Source organism: Miniopterus natalensis, chromosome 10, assembly GCF_054644295.1.
Source record: "Miniopterus natalensis isolate mMinNat1 chromosome 10, mMinNat1.hap1, whole genome shotgun sequence".
NCBI lineage: Eukaryota > Metazoa > Chordata > Mammalia > Chiroptera > Miniopteridae > Miniopterus > Miniopterus natalensis.
Window position 1 is genome coordinate 56,257,411 of NC_142090.1, and position 14,284 is coordinate 56,271,694.

Sequence of the window (14,284 nt, forward strand, 5' to 3'; positions counted from 1 at the left end):
CTGCAACTGGAATTACCTGGGGATCTTTAAAAAATACTGATGCCTGGGTTCCACCCCTGAAGGTTCAGGTTTAATTGTGCCAGTGGAGCTGCAGTCTAGGTGTCATCTAAGTGACATATCACTTTTGCTGTGTTCTGTTCATTAGAAGCAAGTCACTGGGTCCAGCCCACCCTCCAGGGAAAAAGACCCAAGGGCGTGAGGGGCCGGGGGGTTGGGTAATAATGGAGGACCATCTTAAAAGCTGTGTACCACAACTAGTTAAAAGCTTATCTTAGTGTGTATTTGAAAAAGACCTAATTTGTAAACTTAAACTATAGTGATATAATTTCTTATAAATAATAAATCTGTTAAATTAAATATATTAAGTCAAAGAAATATTAACTGGATAATAGAATATATATGTATATTGCAAAAAAAAATCAAGACAGTATGAATTACATTTGGAAATGATGTATCTAAGTAAATGATTCTGTGTGTGTTAACAGTATGTACTATATACTATATCCTACTACTAGTTTTTTTTTTTTTTTTTTTTAAATATGCCTTTATTGATTTCAGAGAGAGGAAAGGAGAGGGAGAGAGAGAGACAGAAACATCAATGATGAGAGAGTCACTGATCAAGCCCGCAACCCGGGCATGTGCCCTGACCGGGAATCGAACCCCGATCGCCTGGATCCTAGGTCGACCAGCCGCTGAGCCACGCCCGGCCGGGCCCTGCTACTGGTTTAATGCTCCCTTTGCTATTATAGCAAAGAGAACAGTAAGCCAGCAGGTTAGCAACTTCTAAAAAGTATAATTCAGAAATATTCTTTAGGTACCATCGAAAGTGTGGTTTGAAATCTAAGAGACAATGGTCTATGTATTGAATCTTTATTTTTCTGAAACCCAGGAATAGTGAGCTACTCTAGCAGCATTACAGCAGCCACAGAATTACAGAGTGAAATCTTCCTTCCTTCCCAGGCAGCCTCAAAGTTAGAATATTAGTTATCATATTATGTCTGGCCCATTTGGTGAGGTCTGAGAAATGCACTCATGTGTTTAATCCAAATTTCTATCAAGATATTGGATATTATCATGACTCCAGAAAGTTCCCTTCTAAGTTATAATACATACCTGCTTTTCCTTCTTAGGATGTAATCACTATGATGATGTTTTCTGCCATTGATTAGTTTTGGTTTTTTGGTTAAGTACATATATGTTAATTCATATTATGTATACTCTTTCGTGTCTGGCTTCTTTCAACCAGCATAATGTTTCTGAATTCATTCATGCTGTTGGTGAATAGCAGCAGTTCAGTCTTCTTTATTGCCAGTAGTAAAGAATTACCTTTAGGAGCTCCTTTACACCTCATGCCAATTTCTTTCTCTGCTCAAAGGCAAAGCCAACTTACAGCATTTTTTAAACAAACTGAGAAAAATATTACAGGCAGATTTTTAACTGAGTTTCATATATTAGGATATGCTATTTCAGGGTGTTTTTTCTTACTGTCCCATAGAAACCTAACTTCTGCTTGCCCATACTATAGTAGAATGTGCTCCTAAGGTAAAGAACTTGATTATCTCATGGGGTTGAAAATGAACAGCCTTCCTTACTTGTTTTTATTTACTCCCTGAACATACTTATTAGTACAGAGAGAGCTGCAGCAATACACAGGGTGGAGAAGAGAAAAAAAACTAAAGACGTATGATTGTTTGCTTCTGTCGTTACGTTGATGTGATAGTGGTGTGAGTACAGTCTCTTGATTGCAAGAATTCTTCCATTAGTTCCAATTCTAAACCACCAAAAGACTATGAGAGGAATGCTTGACAAAGACCATATTTTGTAACTGACACTCAATGATTATGGATAAATTTATGGCAGGAGTGAAAAAGAGAGATAAGCAACCAATTACCTACTGTAATACCAAGGACATGAAATTCACTCCAGTTAAGCTTAAAGCTGTTATTAAAAATATGTGCATATGTGAAAAATTAAAGGAAAGTCGTTGAGATGACTAATAAATGAAATAAAGTGAAATAAAATCTGATTTGTTGAAGCCCATGGAAGCAATATATTTAACCCAATCAAATCAATGCTAGAACACGTTGCCTGCACTTGAAAGCAAAACGGGAGGTGGGGAGAGGAAATAAAATCCTCCAAGAAGTTGACTTAACCTCTGTAGCAGAATTTTTATCGAAACTTTTCCCTTATAAATAAAACAAATCCAAACCTCTATTTCCCCACAGCTATTCCTTTTGTTTGCTTGTTTTAGTTTTTGTGTTCTCTATCTTTAGTGAGGGAGTGTTTTTTTTGTTTTAATTTTGTATGTTTCAAAGAGATACTTTTGTAAAATAAAATGAAAATAAATTACTAAAAAAAATGAAATATAAAAAATTAAAATATAAGCACAAAGTTTCTATTAGATTAAAGATATATAAAATTACTCTCTCAAATAGTTACAAAAGTTTAGAAACATATCTTCTACTTATCTTATTGTGGACCAATAGCTAACAGTCATGGGCAACAGTGTGAGTAGTGTTGATTTACATAAAAACAAGTGTTTTGAAGGTTAATACCCCAGGAAAAAGAGACAAATATGAACAAATCCATTCTTTAGAATGACATTTACCTTTCCATTTCCAGCTCCTAAGTAGTTTGCTGGTCACTAGTACTTCTCTATTAAAAGTCAATAAAGTGTTTACTTTCATAGTCGGGGTAAATTTACATTTAACGTTTTATAATAAGCCAATATTTTCAATGAAGCAGTTATTAATAGTTATAATCTGAAAAATTATTACCCTTCACTAAAGAACTATAAAAAGTACCATAATCAATGAATGTGTTTGACATTCTCTTACTGATATGTTAGATTTTTCTCAATATGTAGTCCATTAGGAAAAGACGAATGGAGGGTGTATTATATGTCCCTTCTGCTCCCCTCCCTGCCCTACTCTCTGTAGCTCTATAACCTTTGTCCAATTCTCCCTTTTTTTTAAGCTACAACTGCCAGGTATACATCATGCCTTTGATGAAATACTAAAGCAGTTGAAGGCCCTCATCATTTTCACTACTAGACAGAAATAAATCTCTTTATTGTTCTTAAAAGACACTTATCAGAAAGATAATGTGAAAACACTTTCAAAGCAATGTTAACTTATCTCTAAATCTGCAAAGAGTTATCTTCACACCAGAAGTGTTAAAACAGACAAACACCATCACTTCAAAAAGACCCAATTTAGAAATTTTGCTTTTGAGTTCAGAGCTTAGAGCATTCATACCCACCAATATCAAAGTGCCAATAAAATTTCAGAACTTTCATTTCTAATAAAGTTGTTCAAAAAAATGTTTCCTTTTGCCCGTTGGCATTTCTCAGTGGTTAAGTGTCGACCCATGAACCAGGAGATCACAGTTCTATTCCTGGTCAGGGCACATGACTGCATTGCAGGCTCATCCCCAGTAGGAGATGTGCAGGAGGCAGCTGATCAATGACTCTCATCATTGATGTTTTTATCTCTGTCTCCCTCTCCCTCTCCTTTCCTCTCTCTGGAGTCAATAAAAACATATTTTAAAAAGTTTCCTTTTTTACATTTTGAATGTTTGATTTATTATATTTAAATGGATACAAAAAGATTTTGCATGAAGATTAATTCATTTATTACTGGGTCAATTTGCCTAATAAACAATAAAAATACTAAAACTTGAATTACCAATGAACATAGTTGAGCAGTGAAATAATGGAGGCAGCAGTTGCTGTGTTTATTAAAGTTTTGCCAGCTGTGTTTATGATAATATTGGATGACATCATAAACATTTCATAAATAATGTACATTCCCAGCTTATTTCTTCCTGAAATATAATAAACAATGGTCCTTTTCCAGTCACTACACCTCTTCATGTTTAATGGGCCTTGCTGAGGTAGTAGTGTTTTTAGCAGAAACTCATTAAATTGCAGACATTTCTGGAATTGGATATAGTAGCAAAGAAAAGCCCTGGAGCAGAGATACCCAGCAAGAAGGAAAAGTAGCAGAGAAAATTGCTAAAAACAAGATCCTGACTAGTCAGACGTCAGTGGACACCATAATCTTTGAGGCCTCTGGAATGATGTGGCTGGAATAGCCTGATGTAGAGCCAGTGTGGCTTATCTATTTATTTTGTTTATTGTCTGTCTTTTCCCATAAGAGTGTAAATGTCCATGAGGACATAGATTTTTGCCTTTTTAATTTACCACCAAATCCCCAGTGTTTGGCACATAGTACTTGTTCATTAAATATATGTTGAATGAATAAATGAATGAATGAGTGTCTGTCCTCCCAAATGGGTGAGTGGGAGGGAGACATTCCTTCCATTTCAGAAACCACAAAATACTGAATGTGAAGGGGACTTGACTATGGTAGCTTGTTATAATATATCTTTTCTTCGAATTCTTAGTTAACATAAGAAATATCTTTTCAATCAAGAGAGATTATCAGTAAGGACTTAAGTAATTAGTGGATCCACTTGGCTCTATCTGTATCTGAGGGGGACACTTTTAGTTGAATAACACTCTAGTTTTTGTTTGTTTGCTGATTTCTTTTTGTAAACAATTCACCCCACATTTCATGATGATAAAATGAATAATGACAGCACATTGATGTTTTCTTGAGAGAACACGGGGACTAAGCATAGTGGGGAGCAGCGCAGGGTTATTTAGTCCCCAAATGAGTGTAGACCAAGCAGTCGATGTGTGAGGAGTTAGAGACTAGGAAAAGCCCCTGAGGATAGTAGCAGTGATATCAGGCAGGACCTCAGGTGTTCATATGCTTACACAGGGATTTTGACATTTTGATAGTCTTCTGTCACAGCAGTTGTTTTGTATGAGGAAGATATTGATTTTTTGCATAAATGTCTTGTGCCCAGTCGCTTTGTGGATATCTCCCATGAATTCTCATTATTTTTAATATATCCTTGGGATTTTTATATAAAAAATTATGTGATGTGCTCAAAATAATAAATTTGACTAATTTCTGATGCTAAGTCATTTTCCCTTGCCCTATGGTTTTTGAGTTGTGGGCAAGTGATTTAGCCATGGCTAACTGTGTGTTCCTACCCGGGGATGTAAATACTGTGGCAGTAAAGCAAAGAGAAAGGCCAGGGAGAGAGATTATTTGCTGTAGCTGCAGAGTATCTGAGAGCCCAGTGGTGTAATGATGGGTGTTTGATGACATTGGGAACCTCCCGAACAAATCTTTCCTATCAGAGGATCTGGGCTTTCTCCCTTCCTTAATTTCCTTTTGAATACAGTTCTCCAGCTTTCCAGTTGATTCTGTGAACTCTCCAATGTCTTTCCAATTAATTTTTTTCTGTGTGAATTCACCAAATTTAGTTTCATTTGTCTGCAACAAAGAATCCTGAGTGGGATGGCAATTGGGGTGAGGATGGAGATGCAATAAGGCCTGAATTTAGAAAATAATCATTAAATTTGGGGCAGCAAAGGATGTTCAAATTAGCTCAGTGGACAGGAAGAGATTAGAATGACTGGTCAGAGAAGATTAGTGAGTTGGTTGAGTGTTGTCTGGTGTAACAAAAGGTTGCTGGTTCAATTCCTGGTCAGGGCACCTAGGCTGCAGGTTGCTGGAGGCAACCGATCCATGTTTCTCTCTCTCTCTCCCTCTCCCTTCCTCTCTCTCTAAAAATTCAATAAAAACATATTTAAAGCAATAGGGAGTTATGCTCTCTCCCCATCTTGAGGGCAGAGTATCTGCACAAGTTTTTTGGAGTTCTTCTGCATGGGAGATATGTCTCTTCTCCTCCATTTACTTATTTATTCTGGGCGCCACTTTCCCGCAGCCAGAAGCAGCCGGCTGCTTCCCTCTGTCTCAGGTGCCTTACGTGCCTTTTCCAGGCTCCGCAGCGATGGGTTGGGGAGGTGTGCACGGGGATGTGAGTTTGAGCATCTGTGGCTCTGTTCCTTCCAGTGGGGTCAGCAACAAGGAGTACAGACCACTTGGGGTGGAAAGCTGCTTCTGCTCTTTTGAGGTCTGCAGAGTAAGGGTTTTACTGCTGGGTGGGCCACAGGAAAACGGGGGCACGGGTTTCCATGTCTGTGGCTTTCTTTGTCTGGCGATGGCGGTTTGTGGAATGCTGTCATACTTTGTGCCACTCCCCTGCCCTGACCCTGGGCTCAACCTCAGTGTGGACCGGCTATCCAGGCCCAATTGTCTCCTCTGCCCCTCTGGCCTGCCCAGCGGGTGCTGCACCCCAATCCTTTACTGCTGTCATGTCCCCAGGGGCCACAGCGACCATCAGACTGTCTGTGGGTCTAGCCTCTTTCCTTCTGTTCCATCTCCTTTGATCACCCTGATTTGACAACTTCAGGTGTCTCAGTGTGAGGATACATCATATGTGTTTGTGTGTTGAGCGGGGAATCCTTTGTTGAATTATAGCTTGTCAAACTTGTTGTAACTTCAAGTGGAGAGACCTGGAGTTTACCATGCTGCTGATGCTACCTAGATCATATTTTTCAAAACACTTGCATGCACCATTCAAATTTAACAGCTTTTATTATTAACTATATTTACCCAATTAAAAAAAAACCAGCATTGAACCCTTCTGTGTACCCATCTCCATCCCTACTCATTCCCTCCATCCCCAGATATAATCACGTAATCTTCACCTTGAATTGGATTTGGTGTTTATCATTCTCTCACATGGTTTTGTTTTTCCATAATAAGTCTTCATCTATATAGAATATAAAGAAAATTATTAAAGTCATTAAACTAATGTTGTATTGTAGGTATCTTTCTGCCTTATTTCTGTGCTATTTTTGATATCTAGCCATGCTGCTAATTGCAAATGTTGATTGCATCATAATTCATTCCCCTATTGATAGATGTACAGGTGATTTCCTTTCTTTTTTAATTCCTTTTTTGGAAACACAATACTATAATAAATAATCTTGTACATGCTTCTCAGTGCTCATGTGCAAGAATTTCTCTAGACTATGCACCTAATATTGGAATATCATGGATTGTAGGGTATGTTTGTCTTCAACTTTCTTACATAGTATCACATTGTTTTTCAAAATGGCTGTTCTGACTCACAATCCCACCAGCAGAGAATAAGCATTCTCTTTGTTTGAAAGCCTTGCCCAGACTAAGATTTTACCAACAGCTAGGTATGAAATGTTATTATTAATTTGCATTTTCCTGATTAGTGGTAAGGTATCCTTTCATGAGTGAATTGGTCATTTAGATTCTAATCTCTGAATTGCCCATTCAGAGTCATGGAACATCTCTACATATTCTTGATTCAAATCCTTTGTCATTTATATTCATTGAAAATATTTTTCTTGACTTCTTTTTCTAAATTTTGTGATACCTTTTTTTATAAAGAATATTTTTATATTGATGCAGTATTCAAATGTATTAACCTTTTACTCTGTGTCTTGTGCTTTCTATATCTTGATAAATAAACCTTTATCTACTTCAGTGTTAAAAAAAATTTCAGTTTACCTATATTCTCTTCTTGGTTATTTTTCATCCACTTTGTCTTTTGATCACTTATTTATTTATTTTTTTGACATGAGGTAGAGATCTAAAATTTTTTCCATGTGGATAAAATTTCCTCAGGGTCAACTTCTTGAATATTCTATTTTCCCACAGATTTATAATGTCAACATTAACATATGATGTTTCTATATACAGAGGTGGGCAAAAGTAGGCTTATAGTTGTGAGTACACAAAACAGTTTATTCTTGTATTATTATTTATGTAATAATTACTATATTATTAATTATTATTGTTGACCTATGTTTGCCCACCCTTGTATATGTAGATATACAGTCTCTATTCTTTTTTATTGTTTTTGTTTTTTCCATCCATGAGTCAGTAACATGTTCTTTAATTACTTGAGCATTATCATGAGTCTTGATATCTAGTAAGAAAGTAAACAGATTTTGTTCTATTGTTTTCTTCAAAATTGTCTTGACTGTCCTTGGCACCTTTATCTTTCATTTAAATTTCAGAATCAGTCTGTCAAATTCCATATACAACCTTTTTTGGATTTCATTGTTGTATTAATTTTGGTGATTTTTTTGTTGTAGCTCATTGATATTTCCAAGATATTTTTTGTTTGGTAGGTAGTTTTCCTTTGCATTAAGCATCCTGAAGTCAAGTTCACTAAGTGCTGCTTGTTTTACTTCCTACATATTTCTCAAATTTCTACTCTTTTCCATATCAACTGTTTCTGCCTAATTCACACTATTACAAAAGATTCCTAATTTGTCTACCTATTTTTATCTCTTCCTTCAAAAATATATCTGCTTTCTATTACAGATCTGACAATTTTATTCACCATTATCCCCAGCTAGAGTTCTAGCTCTTTACCCAGGCACAAAGGCTTCCATAGTCTGATCTGTTCCCATCTCTAGTCTCATCTCTTGCCCTTTCAAATTGTCTTAGTTCTCTATGTGTCTCATGCCTTTCCTTCTACCTGTAATTCTGGTCACCGTTCCTTTTCCTGCCCAATTCTACAAGTCCTTCAGGACTGATTTCAGGTATTTTCTTAAACTTCACATTGGACCAAGAGTTCTGCCTATCCTATGCACCATTGCTATTTGCAAGTCCTTTTATTAAATGATTTAGTGCTAGAATTGAGTTGGCCTCTTTGTTGTTGAGTTTTCCTAATTATGCTCTTACTTTAGGATAAGAATCTTATTTATTTTTAAACTTTCTTATTTTGTAATAATGTTAGATTTACAGAAAAATTGCAAAGATAGTACAGAGAATCTCTGTAAAACCCCTGCCAATTTTAGTTTCCCTAATGCTATTTTCTTACATTACCGTGGTATAATCATCAAATCTAAGAAAGCAACACTGGAACATTACTATTAGCTGACCTTCAACATTTATTTGGATTTCACCAATTTTTCTTTTAATTTCCTTCTGCTTCAGAATCCAACCCAGGATGCCACATTGCATTTAGTTGTCACTTTCCTTAGTCTTGGATGATCTTTGACAATTTGTCAGTCTCTTCTTGTTCTTTGTGTTCGATTTTGTAACCCAGCAACTAAGCAAACTAAACTGATAACTTAGAAAATAAACAATGAATATTCTGTTTTTGATAGTCCTGCTCTCACATTTTGTTATTTGCCCAACTTTATCTTTTAACTAGTGCTAAAAATTTGCTACTTTGCACTGCACACAGCTATCTGGCCACTAGTTCAAGCTAGCTTTACCTTTGACTTTTGACTTTTTTGGTAGCTACTTTTGCCTCTTTTGGACTCTCCATATTTTTGGATCCACAAAAATTTCTTGGATGGCTAAGATAAAAAATTTTCAGACATATGGTTAAAGGTTACAGAACTGAGAAACTAAAATATGTTATATTCACTGATGGCTCAAGACAATAGCATCAAAGCGACAAGGTGAAATTTCAAAATTCTCTGGAGCTCTGGCATTGTAAATGCAATAGACTTCACGTCCATAGGGTGTCAGACCCTTTTCATTATTTTGTACCATTAGTTCCTTATTGCCCTCGGAAAGGGACAGCAGTGCCCAGGAGCATAAGTTATACAAGACAAACCTCTTCTTGGAGAAAACCCTGATGTATGGACTGTGATCTTGTTTGGATCAAACAGCAGTGAGAATTTCCATAGTGGTGTGCATATGGCACTGGGACCTATAATTCACTATGGGATCTGAGGGAACCGCATAAAGTGGACAAGAGGAAAATTTCTGGAAATTTCAGTGTGTAGTTCTGTAGATTCAGGCTTAGACTGTTCACTTATCTAAGGGCTATCCTTGAGCCTCATAAATCATAACTTTGTCCTAACAGACATACTTTTAGACAAAGAATCTTTAGTTTGGGTGTTTAATTTCTATTCCCTTGAAGTTGTCAATGATACATAAGACTGCCCTGAAAGCAAGTAAAAAAAAATTTGCTTGGTTTAACTGGATACAGAAAGTAATTTTATAAATTTACTAACAATATCCCAATGGTATTTTCACACTATTCCTTTTATAGCCCTCTGACAAAAATACAATTTAGATAAATCACAGCTTTGGAAGTACCGATAGCTGAGAAATACAATAATAAAGATGATAGGGTTTTTCATGAACGTCATCCCCAAAGAGTTACAGCCAAATTATATAGAACCTATGGGGGAACATAAAACTCAGGGTTGCATTTATATGTAATTTTATTTGTTCTGAAGCCAGCCTGACTATAGAGAAACAAAGGCTTATGTATAAGACAAACCTTTTGCTCAAGATAGATGTTGAACTTTTGGACTACACCTGTTAACACAGTAATTGGTAAGTGCATAATGCCCTAATGATTACATGTTATAATTACATAAGACACAAATTAGAAGCCAAATCTGGAAACCTTAGGCATCAACCATAGACCAATAATTCATTACTGGCTCTAAAAGGCAATAATTTAATTCTGACTAAATGTGTATGACAGTCTCTATATGTCAGGACCTGTGCATGGAACTCCCTGTTCTTTAGTGACTAGTCTAGAGCCTTGTACAGAGTAAGTAGTTGAAAAAAGATACATGTTGGCTGAATGTATCATGGTGAATCTAATGGATATGGTGACATTTAGGTGTATTCCTCTACTTCCTGGATTCCAAGAATTTTTTTAAACTCCTGAGGCTGAGCTTAAGGGAAAAAGTGGTTATGCTTCATAAAACTACAGTGGGCCAAATGAGTTTTAAGCTTTTGTTTTTGTGATAAAGGAATATACTCTTAGGTGACCCAATAGTATTACAAAAGGTAATTCATTCTTCTTCATTTCCATAGAATTTCTCCCGACCCAGTCTTCTATTAGCTTTCACAGGATGACTACAAGTTGCTTCTTCATTGAAGTCCTGGTCTCAGGTCTTCCCTTTACCTTTCTAAGCACAAGATCATTTCAGAGCTAAATGAGGAAAACTTTTAACAACTTTATTGAGATGTAATTGATGTACAACACACTTAAATATACTTAAGGTGTGAAATTTGATGAGTTTTGACATATGTATACATCTGTAAATCTTTCACTACAGTGTGGACATTGAACATCACAACTACCTCCAACAGTTTCCTTGTGCCTCCTTACAATCCAGACCTGCAACTGTTCCCACCCCATTCCACACCAGTGCCATCCCCACACAACCACTGATTGTCATTCTGTTACTATAGACTAGGTTTTATATAACTGGAATAATACAGTATGTATTTTTTTATGACTTCTTTCATGCAACATAATTATATCAAGATTCACCCAGTAGATAAATTCAAAATTCATTTCTTTTTTATTTCTGAGTAGTATTCCAATGTAGAAATATACTTCAGTTTGTTTTATCCACTTAGCTGTTGACGGGCATTTGGGATATTTAGAGTTTTGGCTTATCTTAATAAAGCTGCTCTGAATGAGGCACAAGCCTTTGTATGGACTCATTCTCTCATTGTTCTTAGGTAATGGAATAGCTAGGTCATATAGTGTGTATATATTTAACTATTTAAGAAACTATTCAAATGTTTTAAAAAATGTTTGTGACATTTTACATTCTTACCAGCAGCATATAAGATTTCTGATTACCTCACAGCCTCACCATCACTTTGTACTGTGAAAAATTTTAAGAAATTGTGGTGTGTAGTAGCATCTATTGTCTTAATGACTAGATATTAGGTATATATTTATGTGCTTATTTTGTATATTTTGTTTGGTGCACTGTTCATTTAAACATGTATATCTTGTTTGGTGAACTGTCTCTTCAAACCTTTTACCTATTTTATGTTTTCAGAATTCTTTATATATACAGGATACAAATCTTTTATTAGATATGTGACTTACAAATATATATTTTTTCAAGTTGGCAGCTTGTCTTTTAATCCTCTCAACAGTGTCTTTCAAAGAGTAGAAGTTCATAATTTTGATATAGTTCAATCATCAATTTTTATTTTATAGATCATACTTTTAGTGTTGTATCTAAGGAATATTTTCTAACTAGGTCACAAAGATTTTTTTCTTGTTTTTCTCTAGAGGTTTTGTAGTTTAATATTTTACTATGTAAAAAGCATTAGTTCTACCTTCTTAGCAAGCTTTGCAAGTGACCAGTACACTGTTGTTAACTATAAGCACAATGTTGCACAGCAGGTCTCTGGAACTTCTTCATCTTGCATGACTGGAAACCTGTACCTGTTTAAAAACTCCGTGTCTCCTCCCTTAAGCGCCTGACAACCACCACTCTACTTTCTGCTTCTATGAGTTTGACTATGTTAGATAACTCGTAAGATAGAATCATGCAGTATTTATCCTCTTTTGACTGTCTTATGTCACTTAACAGAACATCCTTAAGGTTCATCCATGTTGTAGCATATGACAGATTTCTTTCTTTTTAAGGGCTAAATAATATTCCGTTATATGTATATATCATGTTTATCTGTTGATGCATATTTAAGTTGTTTACCTCTTAGCTACTGTGAATAATGCTGCAATGAACATGGGAGTTCAAATATTTTTTCAAAATCTTTTTTTTTTTAAATATATCTTTATTGATTTCAGAGAGAGGAAAGGAGAGGGAGGGAGAGATATAGAAACATCCATGATGAGAGAGTCATTGATCGAACCCACAACCCAGGCATGTGCCCTGACCGGGAATCGAACCCTGATCTCCTGGATCCTAGGTCAACGCTCAACCACTGAGCCACGCCTGACCGGGCTCAAAATCTTATTTTCAATTCTTTGGGGTGTATACCCAGAAGTGGGCCTGCTGGATCATCTGGTAATTCCATTTTTAATTTTTGGAGGACACTCCATATTGTTTTCCATAGTGGCTACACCATTCTACATTCCAACAAGCAGTGCATTTGTTTTAATTTTTCACATCCTCACTAACACTTGTTATTTTTTTTTCTTTTTTGGATAATGACCATCATAATAGGTGGAGGATGATATCTCATTGTGGTTCTGATTTGCATTTCCCTGATGACTAGTGATGTTAAGCATCATTTAATGTACCTGTTGGCATTTGTATGTCTTCTTTGGAGAAATGTATATTCAAATCCCTTGCTCATTTTTAATCATGTTGTTTATTTATTTGTTTGATTATTGATTTGCTATTGAGCTGTAGGAGTTCCTCATATATTTTGGATATTCACTCCATATCAGACAGATGGTTTGCAAATATTTTCTCTCATCCCTTAGGCTGACTTTTCACTCTTGCTTGGTTGCTATGTGTACATAAGCCTTTTAGGTTGATGTAAACCCAGTTGCCTGTTTTTGCTTTTGGCATCATATCCAAGAAATTATCACTAAGACCATATTATGAAGATTACCTGCTATGTTTCCCTTTGGGAGCTCGATAATTTTGGGTCTTATGTTTAAGTCTTTGGTCCAGTTTTGAGTTGATTTTTGTGTATGACATAAGATAAGAATCCATTTCCATTTTTTGCATGTGGATATTCAGTTTTCCCAACACCATTTATCGAAGAGACTATTTTTCCCCCGTAAGAAGTCTTGGCAACCTTGTTGCAGATCATTTGACCATATATCTGTGTGTTTATTTCAGGACTCTCTAGTCTATGTTTATTCCATTGATCTGTATGTCTGTCTTTATGCCAATACCATGCTGTTTTGATTACTGAAGATTTATAGTATGTTTTAAAGTCAAGAACTGTGAGGCCTGTAGCTTTGTTCTTGCCCAAGGTTATATTGGCTATTCAGGGTTCTTGTGGTTTCATATGAATTTCAGTATTGCTTTTTCTCTTCTACAAAACATGCCATTGTGATTTTGACAAGCACTGCATTGAGTTTGTAGCTTCCTTTAGGTGATACAGGCATTGAAATAGCATAATCATGGAATGTCTTTACATTTCTTTCTGTCTCTCTAAATTTCTTTCAGCAATGTTTTATGGTTTCAGTGTACAAGGCTTTAAACCTACTTGGTTAGCTTTATGCCTGAGCATTCCTCTTCCTTTGGAATCTATTGTAAATGAGAATGTTTTCTAATTTCCTTTTCCAGTCGTTCACTGTGTATAGAAATGGAACTCATTTTTGTGCACTGATTTTATACCCTGCAACTTTACTGCATTTGTTTATTAATTTATGACTCTTGAAATTATAAGAAAGGGGCCAAATCAAATCACCAACAAGGAAAACCTTTTTCTTGCTCAGAACCTTGGGAAAAACATGGAATGTGAGAATTCATGCTGGGACATTGAACAATATAATGGGCGATGTCTTCAGTAGCCGTTTTATCAAAGATGCGGAGAGTTTCTTCATAGAGCTCATTATTATATCAGCCCTCCATAAAAGCTGAGGACATAGTGCCGAATCA